Source organism: Typopeltis vanoorti, chromosome 13 (assembly GCF_054136105.1).
Source record: "Typopeltis vanoorti isolate ZY-2024b chromosome 13, IOZ_Tvanoo_1.0, whole genome shotgun sequence".
In the NCBI taxonomy this organism is placed as follows: domain Eukaryota; kingdom Metazoa; phylum Arthropoda; class Arachnida; order Uropygi; family Thelyphonidae; genus Typopeltis; species Typopeltis vanoorti.
Genome location: NC_143561.1, coordinates 99756013 through 99771193, shown reverse-complemented (window position 1 = coordinate 99771193; position 15181 = coordinate 99756013). Strand labels below are relative to the sequence as shown.

At 35.3% G+C, this 15181-nt stretch overlaps 1 protein-coding gene across 24 annotated transcripts in view; it reads right to left on the bottom strand.

Annotated features, from left to right (window-relative positions):
• The window catches only part of LOC150100409 (coiled-coil domain-containing protein AGAP005037-like), a 1356304-nt gene that overhangs the window by 46261 nt on the left and 1294862 nt on the right, over positions 1-15181 (bottom strand). For 2 of the 24 annotated variants that reach the window (XR_016549297.1, XR_016549300.1), the window contains one exon: positions 2343-2575. The exons of 21 other annotated variants lie outside the window; for them this stretch is intronic. The gene's annotated coding sequence lies outside the window, so the exon portion shown is untranslated. Of the gene's footprint in view, positions 1-2331; positions 2576-15181 lie in introns of all 24 variants that reach the window. One more of the 24 variants, XR_016549298.1, reaches the window with a different exon arrangement.

Sequence of the window (15181 nt, the reverse complement as noted above, 5' to 3'; positions counted from 1 at the left end):
GTACATTCTATAGCATGAATGCTATTTAAACTCTGTGTAGCATGTTTGGTACATAGAGCTTAATATAATTTATCTCAAAACAGAATACAGTCAAACAGCAGTCAGCAGCTAAAATATGATGCTAGTCAATTCATCATGCATTAATGTCTCTAATTTTTCTCCTCTTCTCATTTGTACTGATCACTGCAGTATAGCAGAACAATAATGATTATTTTCTTGGGCATCTCCATGGAGAAGACTCATTGTGGTTCAAGGTTAACAAGTTCAAGGTTAACTAACCGTTAACCCATACCACTCACTTACTATCTTCCAGGCAAAAAAATACTTCTAATACTTAAAAGTAGATTTTTAAATGACATACAAAACATGACTGCCTATCAACTAGTCTTAATTCACAGGCCTTCAATCTATCCATGCAGGAAGTATTCTGTAGACCTATCCCAATCTTGATCACTCATCAGTGAATCCTCTCCACCATTTCATCATCCCTAAGAAATCCAGACAATCAGATCTGTATGTGGTAGTCAAGATGTGGTCTTATTAAAGCCTTAAAAAGAGGAATAATAACCTCACTATTCGTTTGTCAGGCTCTTCAACATTCAAGTAATTTTATGTGCTATTCTGGCCACTTCTGCAATATGTCCTCTAAACTTCAACTCTATGTTTCTACAACTTCGGATTAGATGTGTCAGTCCAATTCCATCAATGCAGTATACAGCTTACAACCACTTCATCCCAAAGTGCATTATCTTACACTAGGCTACATTAAACTAGCCATTATCCTTTCCCCATACTGCTAGTCTATTTAAGTCACCATGCTGGATTTCTATATCATCTTCATTGACTACTGCCCTTGTAAGCACCTCCAATTCATCTACTTCTATTCTCAAATCAGTCACTGTCACATCTGGTATTGCAATATCTTTGACTGGATGGTGCACCTTTGCAAAATGATCATCTCAATAACTCACATATTTCATCTGTTTCTCTTTCCTTCTTACCGCTAACACTTCTTAAAGTCATTCTTCCTTTTATTTGCCATTTAGCAAAAATACTCTTTAGGATTTATTTCATTTGGCCACATCAGCTAGCTTCCTCTCATAATTAGCTTTGATCTTCCTTACCATACAGGTTACCCTTCTTGCCCGTCTTGTGCTGCTCGTGGCATGCTGATCACCTTTATCTTTATACTCCCTCCATGACTTTTTCTTTTTGTGCAATCCTCCTTAATGATGCTGCTCACCTATTTAACTCTTACCTCATGTATCCTCTTGACTTTGAGTATACAACCTGATTACTGGTTTCTTCAAACATCTCTAGATGATTTCCTATGCAATGTAATTAACATTACTTACCCTCTAGATATTTATGCCATGGTACTGCTCCAAGAAGGCTTTTCAGTCTCTCACAGTCACCTGCTTTGCGACTGTGAGAGATACACTTTATGAACTGAAAATCCTGCATGAATGGCAATCTCCTAGGTCAATATCATAAGTATCACAAAGTTGCAAATGTGGCAACTTTGATTACTACTAAGTTATGATACTATCATCAAATCCAGCACTCTTGAACCCAAGTTCCTCCAACACATGCTGTCTTAGGTTATCTCCTAGCAGCTATATAATTTCCACTTCTTTCCCTCACTGTATTGACCATTCCTCCTTCAAATCTGTCCCCATAATTGAAGCCACCCATAATAATTATTTGCCCTGTACTAATCTACCAAGCAACCATCTGAATGACAAAAGGTGGAAAAATGTGGGTGAGAATATCAGTGAGGTTGCTGTTGAAAGTAACGTGTAATTAATTAAATAATAAATTAACTGGTTGGGTTAAATATTTGCGTTGATGATAAATGAATACATGGCTTCTTTTAAGGTTAGTACAATAATCAAGGTTCTCATACATATTAAAGTTTGCTTTTCTATATTATTTTATTTTATTTTTATTTTTTTTCAAACAAAGAAAAGTCAAGGATGAGGTATTTTAGATTGATTGTTATTATGAAATCAATACTGTTAGAAAGACAGAAAATTACATCACACAAAAATATTTTTAATAACAATTGATTTCTAATAATATAGCAAGTAATATGCAGTTGTACTGCTGTAATGTAGCATACTTAAACTGTATCATTCTTTTAATTGGATAAGAACTCTGAAACAGCATTTTGATTTAGTAAGAAAACTTATAGCTAAAATACAGCAGCAAACTACAGGAAGCAAATTTTAATTTACATTTCCAAATCATCATCTACAGTGAAATCTGTGAAGATTGCCACCTAATTTATATGTTTTACAGTTACTAAACGCCAATTAATTTATGTATTACCACTTTCTAACCTGAATTTTGACAACACATCTGATTCTTATCCTGTGATTTTGCACACAGCTAACTCTCTCTCAAACTTGTCTGCTTATGTTAAATCACATAATTGGGAATCCTCCAGGTATTATTTCATGTTGAGCTGGAGAAGAATCTTGATGCGACAGGAATTTTTGAGATTAAGAATAACAAACAACCAGAACCTGAACCTATAACAGCTGAAGTGGCTCTAGGAAGTCTGTAGTGTGACCTTGAAATGTACATATAAAAACATGCAGGTAAAGTAACAATTATCTGGATGTATATGGCATTCTAGTGAATCAAAAAGTTGCATTATGCATACTATACCCATCTATCCAATAATCCAGATTCCATGATTAGGAGTTTCAAGCAATTTAATGCAGCTAGCCTGTCATTCTTCTGCTGCATCTGTCTCTAAGAGTATTTTAAGTCTGTAGATATGTGTGTGTGTGTGTTGATGGAGCCAGTTTCCCTGTATGAGGAATGATAAACCTGAGTTTCTGGGAAGTAAATCCTTCCACTTCCATATGAGACCAGCTGACTTATCTTCAGTTCAAAAGACTGGAGAAAGTTTTCATAGAAGAGATTCAAACCCAGGTCTTTCCAATTAAAAGGCTTTCTCTATATTAATTTAAATATGGAGTCTCAACCCATCCATACAGAGACTTAATTTTTAAAAATATCTGTGTGGTGTACAAGTAGGAAAAAAGGCAGTCGAAATTTCTTTTCATTGAACAGAAAAGATACATTTACAACTTAATTCATACATTAATTCCAAAATGATTTTTTTTGTTTAATGGAAACTATAATGATACAATTCTAAAGACTTGAAAGAAAAGACGATTAATGCAATAATGAACGATTTCTTTTCTCTATTTTAGCGTTTTGAAGTTCAAACTACCTGTTTAGTACAAAATTGCCCAGCTATTTTGTACTAAACAAGTGGAAAGTAAATTTTGGGAAGAGTATAAATTCTGGTCACTGAGGTAATTTAAAAATATGGGCTTTGGAGTGCAACTGAAAAGTGAAACTGACAACTGTTTTATCTTTCAAATTTCCAGTATCCAACCAAACATTTGTTTGCTTGGATACTGTCAATGGAATGTGGAGAGCACTGATTGTAAAATGTTTAGACAAATTAGCTGAGCAAATAAAAGGAAGGCGATTCTTTTATTATTCTCAGCAACAAGGAGAATGAATTTATTGAGTTTTGCAGGATAACTATATCAAGCAGCATATGATGGAAGTGACACGAGGTTTTTGTGTGTTGGATTTGGTGATATCCTCACAGGATGTGGTTGTGAATAAGGTATTAATACTGCCACCTGTTGGCAAGAGTGATCAAGAGGTATTGTTTGGAAGGTAGTCAAACAAGAAAAAGTTATCAAGAAGATATGTGGCACTATACGGTGGGTGATTATGAAAAGTTCCATAGTCAACCAGCATAATACACTGGGTTCATTAGTTGTGCAGAAAAGATGTTGAGAGAGAGCATTGGAAATGATAAGGTAATATCTGACACAAACAATGCATAACTGCATACAAGAGCTGAGCAAATAAATATGGTAGGAGTGAGGTAAATGAAGAGTGAAATCAAGAAATGGTGTTGCAAATGAAGTTATGGAGTAGGTACAAGACAGTTTCATGTATCTGCTCATGTAGTGAGCAGATACATGAAGTACATAAACTGCAGACAAGAAAAGTGACAAACATGGTTAAAAAATAAAAAATAGAATATGAGAAAATATTGGCATGTCTGGTCAATACTAATCCAAGGGTACCTTTCAGCTATGTAACAAGCAAGAGGAAAAATAATTATATCAGGTTGACATTGGTGGATAGTTATAGTTATGCAGAGTAACCATAGCAAATGATATAGCGGAATTATTTAATGAACAATTCAATAGTGTATATCATACTGGTGTAAACGATTCTATGCAACCTGTAGAAGGGAGACAAGGATTAGGAGAATTAAAGATGAAATTATTAAGGTGTATTAAGCAGGGGCGGCTCGTGCACAGGCACTGCAGCACCCCCCAATTTTTCTCGATATATAATATATTTATATTTGCTTGTAATATTTAATTTTATCATCAACAATCCTATACAATTCTCTAATTTTGTATAAAAAATAATAAAAATCCATCTTGTAGCACTTAGGAAGGCGAAGGACGCTAGCAGCACTGTGTTTACCACAGTGTCACATTGCTATGCGTGCAAGCATATGCACATCACAGTGAGATGCAAGCTATTAGCGTAACGCGGCACTGTCCGTCGCACAGTTCCACTGTTGTTTATATGCAGTTTGCGCCAGTAGTAGAGTATTCATAGTGCTTATCGTGTTTACTCCATCTCTTTAAATATTTGGACATTACAATTAAAGATATAACATTTGTTATAGTTTTTATTTTAGAACATTATTGGAGTTATGATAGTGGATTTTATTTTAAAATAATTTTGAATTATACTAAACTGTATAATTTTATCAATAATACACAATATTTTTTCATGAAACAAAGCAAGAAGAATATATTTTATTTTTAAGTAATTTTGAATTATACCAAACTGTATAATTTTATCAATAATAAACAATATTTTTTCATGTTTAATTTTTACCATAATTTTGATATTTTATCCAAACATGTATACTTACAGTGTGTATATATATATTTCGAAAGTTGCAGCACCCCCACAATTTCAAGCCACGAGTCGCCACTGGTATCAAGTATTGCTTGGATTAGACGTTAATAAGGCTGTGGAAATGGATGACATATCATAATGTATTTTTAAAGAATGTGCAAAAGAGTTAGCCATGCCCTTGAACTGGTTATTTAATGAAAGTCTTTCAGTTGGGAAAGTTCCTAAGGAATGGAAAGAAGGTAAAAGTAATCTCTCTCCACAAGCATGGTTCTAGGACAGAAGTTTCCAATTATAAAAGAGAGACATATCTGTATATCTGCAATTGTCGTCAAAGTGCTGGAGAAATTGGTCAGGAATAGAACACAGGAATGGTCATAAGAGTCTATGATAGTCAGCATGGATCTGTTAAGGTAGGTCTTGTTTAACAATCTACTTACATTTTATAATAAGGTGATGAATGCATTGAAGGGAGATTTGTATACAGTGATTTTCTTGGACTTTGCAAGGGTATTTGATAGATTATCACATGACTGACTGGTGTATAAGCTGCAAAAGATGACTGGATATTGGTTAGATGGATTGAAGATTCGCTTTCTGAAAGATACCAGCAAGTTGTATATGATGGAGCGGTCTCATAAAGGAAGGTGACTAATGTTATGCCTCAGGGTTCTTGGGCCCTGCCGTTTAATGTATTTGTTAATAATATTTCATGTGGATTAACTGGTGGGGGGGGGGGGTCCTCAAATGTCTGCTGATGATGCAAAGTTAGGTAGAATTATTAGAAGTGTTGCTGATGTTAATTCTCTATTGGAAGATCTGAACAGACTCTTTGCTTGGACAGATGAGTGAGGTTATAGCTTTAATAAATACAAGGTGTTACTTTGGGGTACAGAGATATAAGGCTATATACTGTATTGATGGAGCTGTATGTACTTCAGGAAGTGGATGAGATTCAGGATCTTGTGATAATGGTAGACAGTTGACTAAAGTTCTGAGGGTACATTGCAAGTGTTGCAAGACTGTAGACTGTATTGCTGCTACGATAAAAAGTACATTGACATGTAGGGATAAGGAGGTGGTGGTTAGGCATTGTTGTATTATGGTTAAATATGATTGTGTTATACTTCTCAAGATTTGGGAAATTTTAATTCTTAGGCCTCCTTCCCAACAACTAAGGCTAGCCAACAGCTCCAATAGAGGGTGATCCTCATAGGACTTTAAGCTTAAAATAGTGGAATTTCTTTAATTATTGTTGTATGTGTTATTGTGTTAAATGTTACAATAAATTATAATATTAAAATTGCAATAACACACACGAAAAAATACACACAACATTTCAAGTCTAAAGTCCTATGCCTCTGAAAAGTGTCCTCTATAGCTGTTGGGTGGAAGGCTAAGAATTAAAGTTTCCCAAATCTTAGAACATTTTTAAAAAAATTTTAAATTTTTTTTAAATTAAAAAAAAAAAACTTAATCTAAATCAAAAGAACTTCAAGGAAGCAGCAATAATGGCCATGGGAATATTTAATGTGAAGTTGATGTAAGCAGGAATTTTAGATATTTAGTGGGATGCTGCTATATTCCAGGGAATGTAATAGGAGAAAATTCTGAAATGTTCATGCAATTCAGACTGTGAGTAACAGACAGCTGATAACAATTTCTTCCAATTTCTAAATAAATATGGTTGTGCTAAACTTCCCAAGATTTGGGAAGTTTTAATTCTTAGGCCTCCCAGCCAAGCTATGGCTACTTTAGGCTTGAAATAGTCTAATTTCTTGTTGTGTGTTATTACAATTTTAATATCATATTCCTGAAGATGTCTCTGTGACTGAGACGAAATTAGAATGATTAAACCTGTTGTTTAATTATTTCTCTGTACTGTATTCATTCCATTAAATGTAACTATGTGATGAGCAGCTAGTTGCCAATCACAGAAGAGCCAGCCCAAGAATGAGTGACTTTAATTGGCACCTGGAGAGGAGTATTGCAGACAACAGCTGCTATCCTGTTGTCCCTAACCCCTACACTATATAATGTCTGAAATAGTGCAAGCCCTATGGCAAATTTTGTCGAGTTTATGGGATGAAAAACCTGAGTTGGAGAAAAAAAAGCCATTGCTCATGCCAGAGATTGACTAAATTGGAAAGCAGCTGGGAAAATGGCTTAGAAAAGTTCCAACAGTCTTTCTTTCTTTCTTTGTACAGCTTAGAGTTATGGTTGCAAACACCATTTCCAGAGGGTTACACTACGGCCAGTTTGACAATTATAAAATTCCATTTTTATAATTGCTTTTCTTCAGTCATTCTATGGAAGGAAAAAGTGCAAGAAAGAAACAGAGTGCTTGTTACTGTAGCATAAAGGAAATCAGCAACATCATTATATGAAACTTTTTCCACATTCAACTCTGATTTCATAACACTTGACCAAAGAGTAATAATGGGCTGATTGTGCAACTTCCCAAATATGAAACTTAAAAATTACACTCTTCTTAAACAGTATTACTTCCTTTCACACAGTTGCTTTCAGAGCTATATTAATTAATTAATTAATTAATTAAAGCCCATAACTTATGAATTAATTATCAGTTATCAGCCTAAGTTAATTCAAATATGTTTTAAGTTATAAAGTCTGATGTCGTCAGGGGCGAATTCTCCATGCTTGCTGCACAAGCTCATTAATTGACAAAGAAGTAATATTGATTTGTTAATAAATGCATGCATTTATAAGCATTCCATTTTGGCTTTTATTTTTGTAAACAGAAGACGTCTTAAGCTTGGGCGGAAATAACTGAGCTTTGCGTTTTGTGTATCGAAGGCCGATGCTTGCTTGTCTAGTCAAAGCTACCTTGACTTGCTCGGTTGTAGGAATTTCCAGCTCTTCGCAGCAGCACTGTGATTTCATGTGTGTGCATAGCCATTTCACGTCATCTCACTCTGTTGCTTAAACACAGGCCATATGCAGTCAACGTAGATCTAGCCAGTGAGCTTCAGCCAACCTTTACAAGTGTGCGTGTTGCTTGGGAAAATTAAGTTACGACCAACTTTTTATGATGATGTTATTGACCACTTCATAAAGAAGAACCGTAGGGTAGAATATGTATTCAAGTAGCTAAATTGAAAAAGATAGAATATCATTTGTAAAATAAATATTGTATTTGTATGATTAAATGTATGATAAATGGTCAGTAATTCATTATTCTGCTAATCAGACTTCAATCACACCTCTCACTCCCTAATTGATAACAAGAGCAAGCATGAATTTCAAGACCAGCATTCGCCCCTGGATGTCGTCCTTATTTTATATTACCTGTTTATTTTCATTGTACTTCATTTTTATTCCACGTAGAACTTCAAGGAAGCAGCAATAATGGCCATGGGAACATTTAATGTGAAGTTGATGTAAGCAGGAATGCTGCTATATTCCAGAGAATGTGAGAGGAGATAATTCTGAAATGTTCATGCAATTCAGACTGGTGAGTAACAGACAGCTGATAACAATGGGTGGCTTTAACTATGGAAGTATTGATTGGAAGAAGGAAAGAACATATATACTGAAAGAGAATGAATTAAAATTCCTTGAATAGCTTAGGGATAACTATCTGACAAAACATGTGGAGGTATCAGTGCATGTAGTGTTCGATTTAGTAACAACAACTCATATGATGATATCACCATGATGCCACCAACTGATGAAAGATCATGCAGTTTTAACATAACAGTGTACATAATCTGTTATTAAACATAAGAGATATATTACAGAGCAGAAGACTAATACAAACTAAGGAATTAGATGGATAATCTACCATAGTATGATCAATTGAAGGAGAGAGAAATCACTAGTGCCTGGAACTTTGTTCGAGATCAGTTACTAATGGCAATTTCTAATGTTAGGAGGATAATTGGAGTGGGGATAAATGGATGAATAATGGAATTCTGGAGGAGAAGAAAGAAGATATTATGGAGAAGATATAAAGAACAGGATATCCGTCAGCAACATAAGGACTAGTGTTGACGCCTCACTCTACACTACTCAAGACTACAAGAATCTGTCTGATTCACCATTTAGAACTCATTTTTTAGGTCTGTTAATTGCATGTGTTCTCTGACTGATCTACTGTGTAGATTTACAGAATAGAAAGATCATACAAATTTCTAGGAGAACAACATTTCTACTTCCATATGAAATAGGCTAATTTACCTTCAGTTTAAAAAGTCCATAATAAACTTAGGTTCTTTTCATTATGACAAGAACTGAACTCAGGTCTTTTCTAATCAAAGGAAGTCTGTCTCTTCTTTCTTCTAACTGAATGTATCATGGAGGTGCTAGCATTTATATTTATATAAGGCACAGTCTAAGGTGAAGAGTGTAGTGAGGAAGGAGAAATTCTATAGTTATGTGACTAGTAAAAGAAAGGGTGAATGTGGAAGACTTTAGTTACTGGTGATGGCACATGGACATCCACTCAAGTTTACAGTAAATGTTCAATAAGTATTTCGTGAGTATTTCAAGTTGGGAACTTGAGAGTTGTGTGCACAGTGAGAAAAAAAAAGAGATGCTAGCAGTTCAGAAATGCAGTGTTTGAAATTTTAAATAAGCTTAATATGGCAACAGGGAAAGTCCTAGAAGAAAAGAAAGAGGAAAAAGGATTTTTTATTGTGCCAGAACACAATAAAAAATTCAAGTTAGTGGCATCAAACCATAGGCCAGTTTACGTATCAGGTATGGTGGTGAGATGTTAGATTTAGATAGAATATAAACTTCAATTGATGAGAACAGAAATCTTTCTAGAAAGCACAGCATTTGTTAAGGGAATAGTTTTGTTTCAGTAGCTTGGTTATGTTTTATCATCATCATCAATAGCTTTCTTCAGTCCACTGCTGGATGAATGCCTCTCCATGCTTCGGCTAATCTTGTCTGTTAACCTCTTCACCTTAAATGCCCATATCATCTTTTTATCTCATCATCCAATTTTACTACTGGTCTACCTGGTTTCCGATAACCAGTTCTTGGTGTCCATTCTGTTGTTCTCTTTGTCCATCTGGTTTCAGACATTCTTATCATTGTCTGCCTAGTGCCATGTATTGCCTTTTATTACTGATGCAATGTCCATTACTTTTGTTTGCTTCCGTATCGAGTATTATACTTTTTCACCTAACCATATTATTTACAAAATGGCTCTCTTTTTGTTTTTTGTTGTGTTGTTTTCAGTTTCTTCAACTATTTTATAGTCAGGCTCCAGGTTTCACAACAGTAGGTCATTGTTGGGAGTAAGCAGTTCTTTTTTTTCTTTCTTTTAAGGTTACATGGGGTCAGTAATCATAGTGAAGAATTTATGGAGACAAAAACACATGCTGGAATATTATTACTTTACTTATAATTAAGCAGTTACTTTATTTATAATTACTTTACTTATAATTAAGCTTTTTTTTTTTTTAAGTAGTTTGATAAATTGCCTTTAAATATATCTCTATAATGGTTAAAAAGTTTCCATCCTGTTATTATTCTAGCTGGAAAAATGGGGTGGGCAATAAAAGTAGCCACTATCAAAGTTATGGATATCTGTAATGATTTGTCCTAGATATTTGAATAAACTATTTCAATCAGTCTTGGATTTATTTCAATTGGTTTTTGTTTTGGAATATTTTCAACTATACACTATTTTTGATTTGTCTATATTTAAATAGAGATCTATCTCCAAACTTACTTCATTTAATAGTATATTTTATACTAGAGTGAAAGTGTATTGTACAGATCAGACATCTATGTTTTGCAAAATATAGATGTCTGATCAATAAATACATGTCAGAGTCATGTATTTATTGAATATATAAAAAGAATCATTTTCTCCCAGTATTATTTTTGACAACACTCAAATTTCCAGACAAGATGAGATTTCTCTTCTTGGAATTACTCTGACATCAAGTCTCCTGGCATAAACACATCACAACTATTGCGTCCTCAGCTTCTAAAAAAATTAGGATTTCTCTTTTGCTCAGGACATTACTTCACCCCTGAACAGTTGTCAACTTATACAAATCACAAATCCACCAAGTTACTGAATACTGCTCTCACATTTGGAGTGGGCCCCCAAGAGCTTTCTCAAAATACTTGACTCAATACAGAGGATTTAATTGATTAATGATCCATCTCTTACCAACTCCCTCCTCCCACTTTCACACAGATGTTTGGTTTCTGCAATATATGTGTATAAATATTTCCATGACAAATGTTCATCTGAAATAACATCAATAATCCCCCCCACTTAGTACTAAGCCTGTTAGAACCATTGCAGCTGCTGCTCAAACATCCCTTCACAGTGCACCTTGAAACTCACAGAACAAGTTTCTTTTCCTCCTCCTTCCCCATGATGCATTTCCCAAGGTGCACTTGTATAACATACAGGCTTTTAAATCAAATGTAAACAAGTTCCTTCTTTCCCAACCCACTACCCATATATACAATACTTCATTAGTATTGTATATGGGTAATGTATATTGTATATGAGCCCATACACAACCAATGTCTTGTGTATGGGCTCAACATAAAAACTTTACAAAAGTTTGAAAATTTACACAGAAAACAGCAACCGTAATGAGAAGGGCAGACAAGCAGAGATAAGGAGGTGACAGGTGATGTATACAACACTAATCAGACCACATCTAGATTTCTGGGCACAGATCTAGCCACCTAGATATCCAAGTGGTAATGAAACATTAGAAAGAAGGAGTGTGTGTGTAAACAAGTTCCTTCTTTCCCAATCCACTACCCATATATACAATACTTCATTAGTATTGTATATGGGTAATGTATATTGTATATGAGCCCATACACAACTGAATACATTGTGCAAGAGTCCTCTACAGAGCTTCAAGCATATACCAGGAGAAGAGATGATATGATTAATACATACAAGTTGGTGAGAGGGGTCTATAAGATAGATATGGGAGAAAGGTAATATATGTTCTTTGACTCCAGGGGAGGATAGAGGAAGAAATAATACTAATACCATTGGAGAAGTAAATTTATTTTGATACTGTTGTAATCATGTTGAAAAGAAGAAAGCATACCAAAAGTTCCTGGCAAATAAATCAGCTTATGCTCTTAGAGACTACAGAGACAATGAAATGTAAGAAAGCTAGTTTTACAAAGTGTAAAACTAGCTAAATAAAAGTCATGGGAGGACTTTGGCAAGAACATAGAAAATAAATATCAAGAAGGTGGCAAAATATTCTAGAGGTTATTGAAAAAGCTTAGAAATGGAGGAAAGAGTGCTGTAAAATGAGTTAGAGATGATAAAGGTGATATGAAAACTGGAGAAAAAGATATACTTGAAGTATGGAGTAATTACTTCGAAAAATTGCTAAATGAAACAAGCAGAGATAGTACAGTGGTAAAAAACACTCAACAGGCATACAGTCAGGAATACATATCCATACTTGAAGTAGAAAAAGCCATCAAAGGCTTGAAATGTGGAAGTATGGTGGTATAAAAGTCTTACAGTGGCTGCACTGCATAGTTCAGAAAGCCTGGACAGAGGGACGAATTCCCAATGATTGGAGTAGAGCTCTAATAGTACCCATATATAAAAAGGGAAATAAAACTGAATGTGATAATTACAAAGGTATTTCCCTACTGAGTGTTCCTGGAAAGATTTATGCCAGTATATTTGAGAAATGGTTGAGAAGAATTGTGGAAGAAAAGCTTGGTGAAGAACAAGCTGCATTCAGGCCAAATAGAGGCTGTCAGGATCAAATCTTCACTTTACAACAAATAGTGGAGAAATCATGGGAATATCACAAAGATCTGTATTTAAGTTTTGTCGATCCGGAAAAGGCATATGACAAGGTGCCAAGAGAGAAGCTATTCAATACGCTACAGTTATATGGGGCATTACATCAAGCAATACTTAGTCTGTATTTGAGTTGTAAGTCAGCAGTTAGAATTGAAGGAAGTACAGAAAGATGGTTTAATGTTAAGTCTGACAAGGATGTACATTATCCCCTCTGTTATTCATTATCTATGTTGCCAGCAAAGTGTGAAAAGCAGGCATTGTATAGAATGCGTAACGTTTTTAGGGAAAGTATGAAATGTCTGTTTTATTTTAATATTTTAGATACTTTCCCTAGGCATTGTATAGAATACCTAGGCATTATATAGAATGACAAATACTATTTCGGCAAAGTATGAAAAAGGCTTTTATTGAAAAGATGCATGTGAAAATGTAAGATACCGGATTTTCCTATAAAAAGAGAAAAAGACTAGTGCTGAACTACTTGTTGCTACAAGGTAGACTGGAATGACATTTTGAATTGCGCTTAACTGCCGTTTTCATACAAAAGCAGTTCAAATTTCGGCACTTAGTCTTGCAAATACACCTCACGAACCCTTGGTCGCTACCCGTGGACCAAGTGGAAGCGGCTGACCGGAGAGCTATTTCGTGGTCAGGAATGTCTCCAACTCTCAGTAAGTCCTTGGGACATAAAGTGAATAGTGATCTGGCATAGAGTTGGTTTAAAATTCCTTCAGCAGTTCCAAGCCGGCAAAAACCATTGTCTGTCACACTCATAACAACCGCCATCAGATTGCACGAGTCACCCCGTCCCTTGTCAACATCTGGGATAGGAACTCGTGCAGTGGCCCCCAAAGGTGCAGGAGGAAATTTTTTGTCTGAATTCATTTTAATTTTTTTGGCCTGTATTTCCAGATTCAATTTAGATCGAATTTTACCTTCAACAGCATTCTCAATATTGAAGCAAAGAACACACAAAATATTAACATCATAACCTCTTTTCTCACTTGCATCATCTTAACTCTCATGTCCACAGGCGGCATGAACGTTTCGGTGACAGTTTCTGCACGTATGGGAACCACTGGTTACCTTCAAACAGACGATGCAAGTGAAAAAATAGAAGGTTATAATGTTAATATTTTGTGTACTCTTTACTTTAATATTGAGAATGCTGTCAAAGGTAAAATTCGATCTAAATTGAATCTGGAAATACAATACTCTTTTTCTTGGAAAGGGGGATCTGTTTCTTCTTGTATTGTTTGAATGTTTTCCATCATTTTTTCCAGTTGCTCCTCAGTCTGTATGTCTTGTAAAACATCTTTGGGTAAGGAAGACGTTGTGAGACCCACTTTAGCTTTGCAGCCAAAGAGAGCTTCATATGGTGTTCTCTTAATCCCAGAACAAAATGCTCTGTTATAAGTTGCATGAAACGTAGGTCCTCACTCCATCAATCAGTTTTTTCATCTTGCATCCACGTACACAGCATATTTTCAATGTTCTGATTAGCTCTTTCGACACATCCTTGGCTTTGTGAGTGGCGAGGCTTGCCATGAACGATCTTCAAAGTCGGCCAGTACTCCCTTTAGGCTTCTCACCACATTATTAGCAAATTTTCTGCCATTGTCGGATTTTAGAATCGATGGTGCTCCAAGCAACGTAAATATGTCCACGTGGTTATATGCGACTTCTTCAAAGACAGCGGAAGAAGTTCTCAGATCCTTGAGAACCACAAACTTAGTGAGATGATCTTGGTATACCATTATAAACTTGTATTCCCTGCAGTCCAGGATGTGACTGCAAATCGATGAGATCGACCTAACAATGGGAATTGAACTCAGAAAAAAACATAGGCTTCACTACAACACCTTTTTGTTTTTTCTGGCACGGCTCACAAAGGTGAATGTGCAGTTCGATGTCATGTCGAGTAATGTTCTTGTACTTGTGTGAGATTTCTTTCAACATTCTATCACGTCCTCCATGGCCAATGGCCAAATGAGCTTCATGAAGTACATTAAATAACTCAGAATCTGTGACGTAAAACTGAATTTCACTGACGTCTTCTTTAACAGGATAAATCAACTTACTTTTGTTTTCTACGACCATCACATCATAGCAATTCAGCAGCCAAAAGTCACGTGGTATCTGCTTAGAAGCCATCTTAGCATTTTTCACATCGTTCACTAACTTTTAGTAGGTAGTTTCGGTTAAAAAAAACGCAGTTTTTCGCAGCATTGGCTCGAACATTAGATAGTTCTTCGTAGAATCCTTGTTGCATGTCAACATGCCGTGATTCCTACCCAGATAATGTAGGTTGCTCAGCCATTTTTTGTGCAGCAAGGCGAGCGTCGAAAGTCACGTGACTTGCCTTTCCATATTAAAAGTCACTGTCGGGAGTATTTTATACTT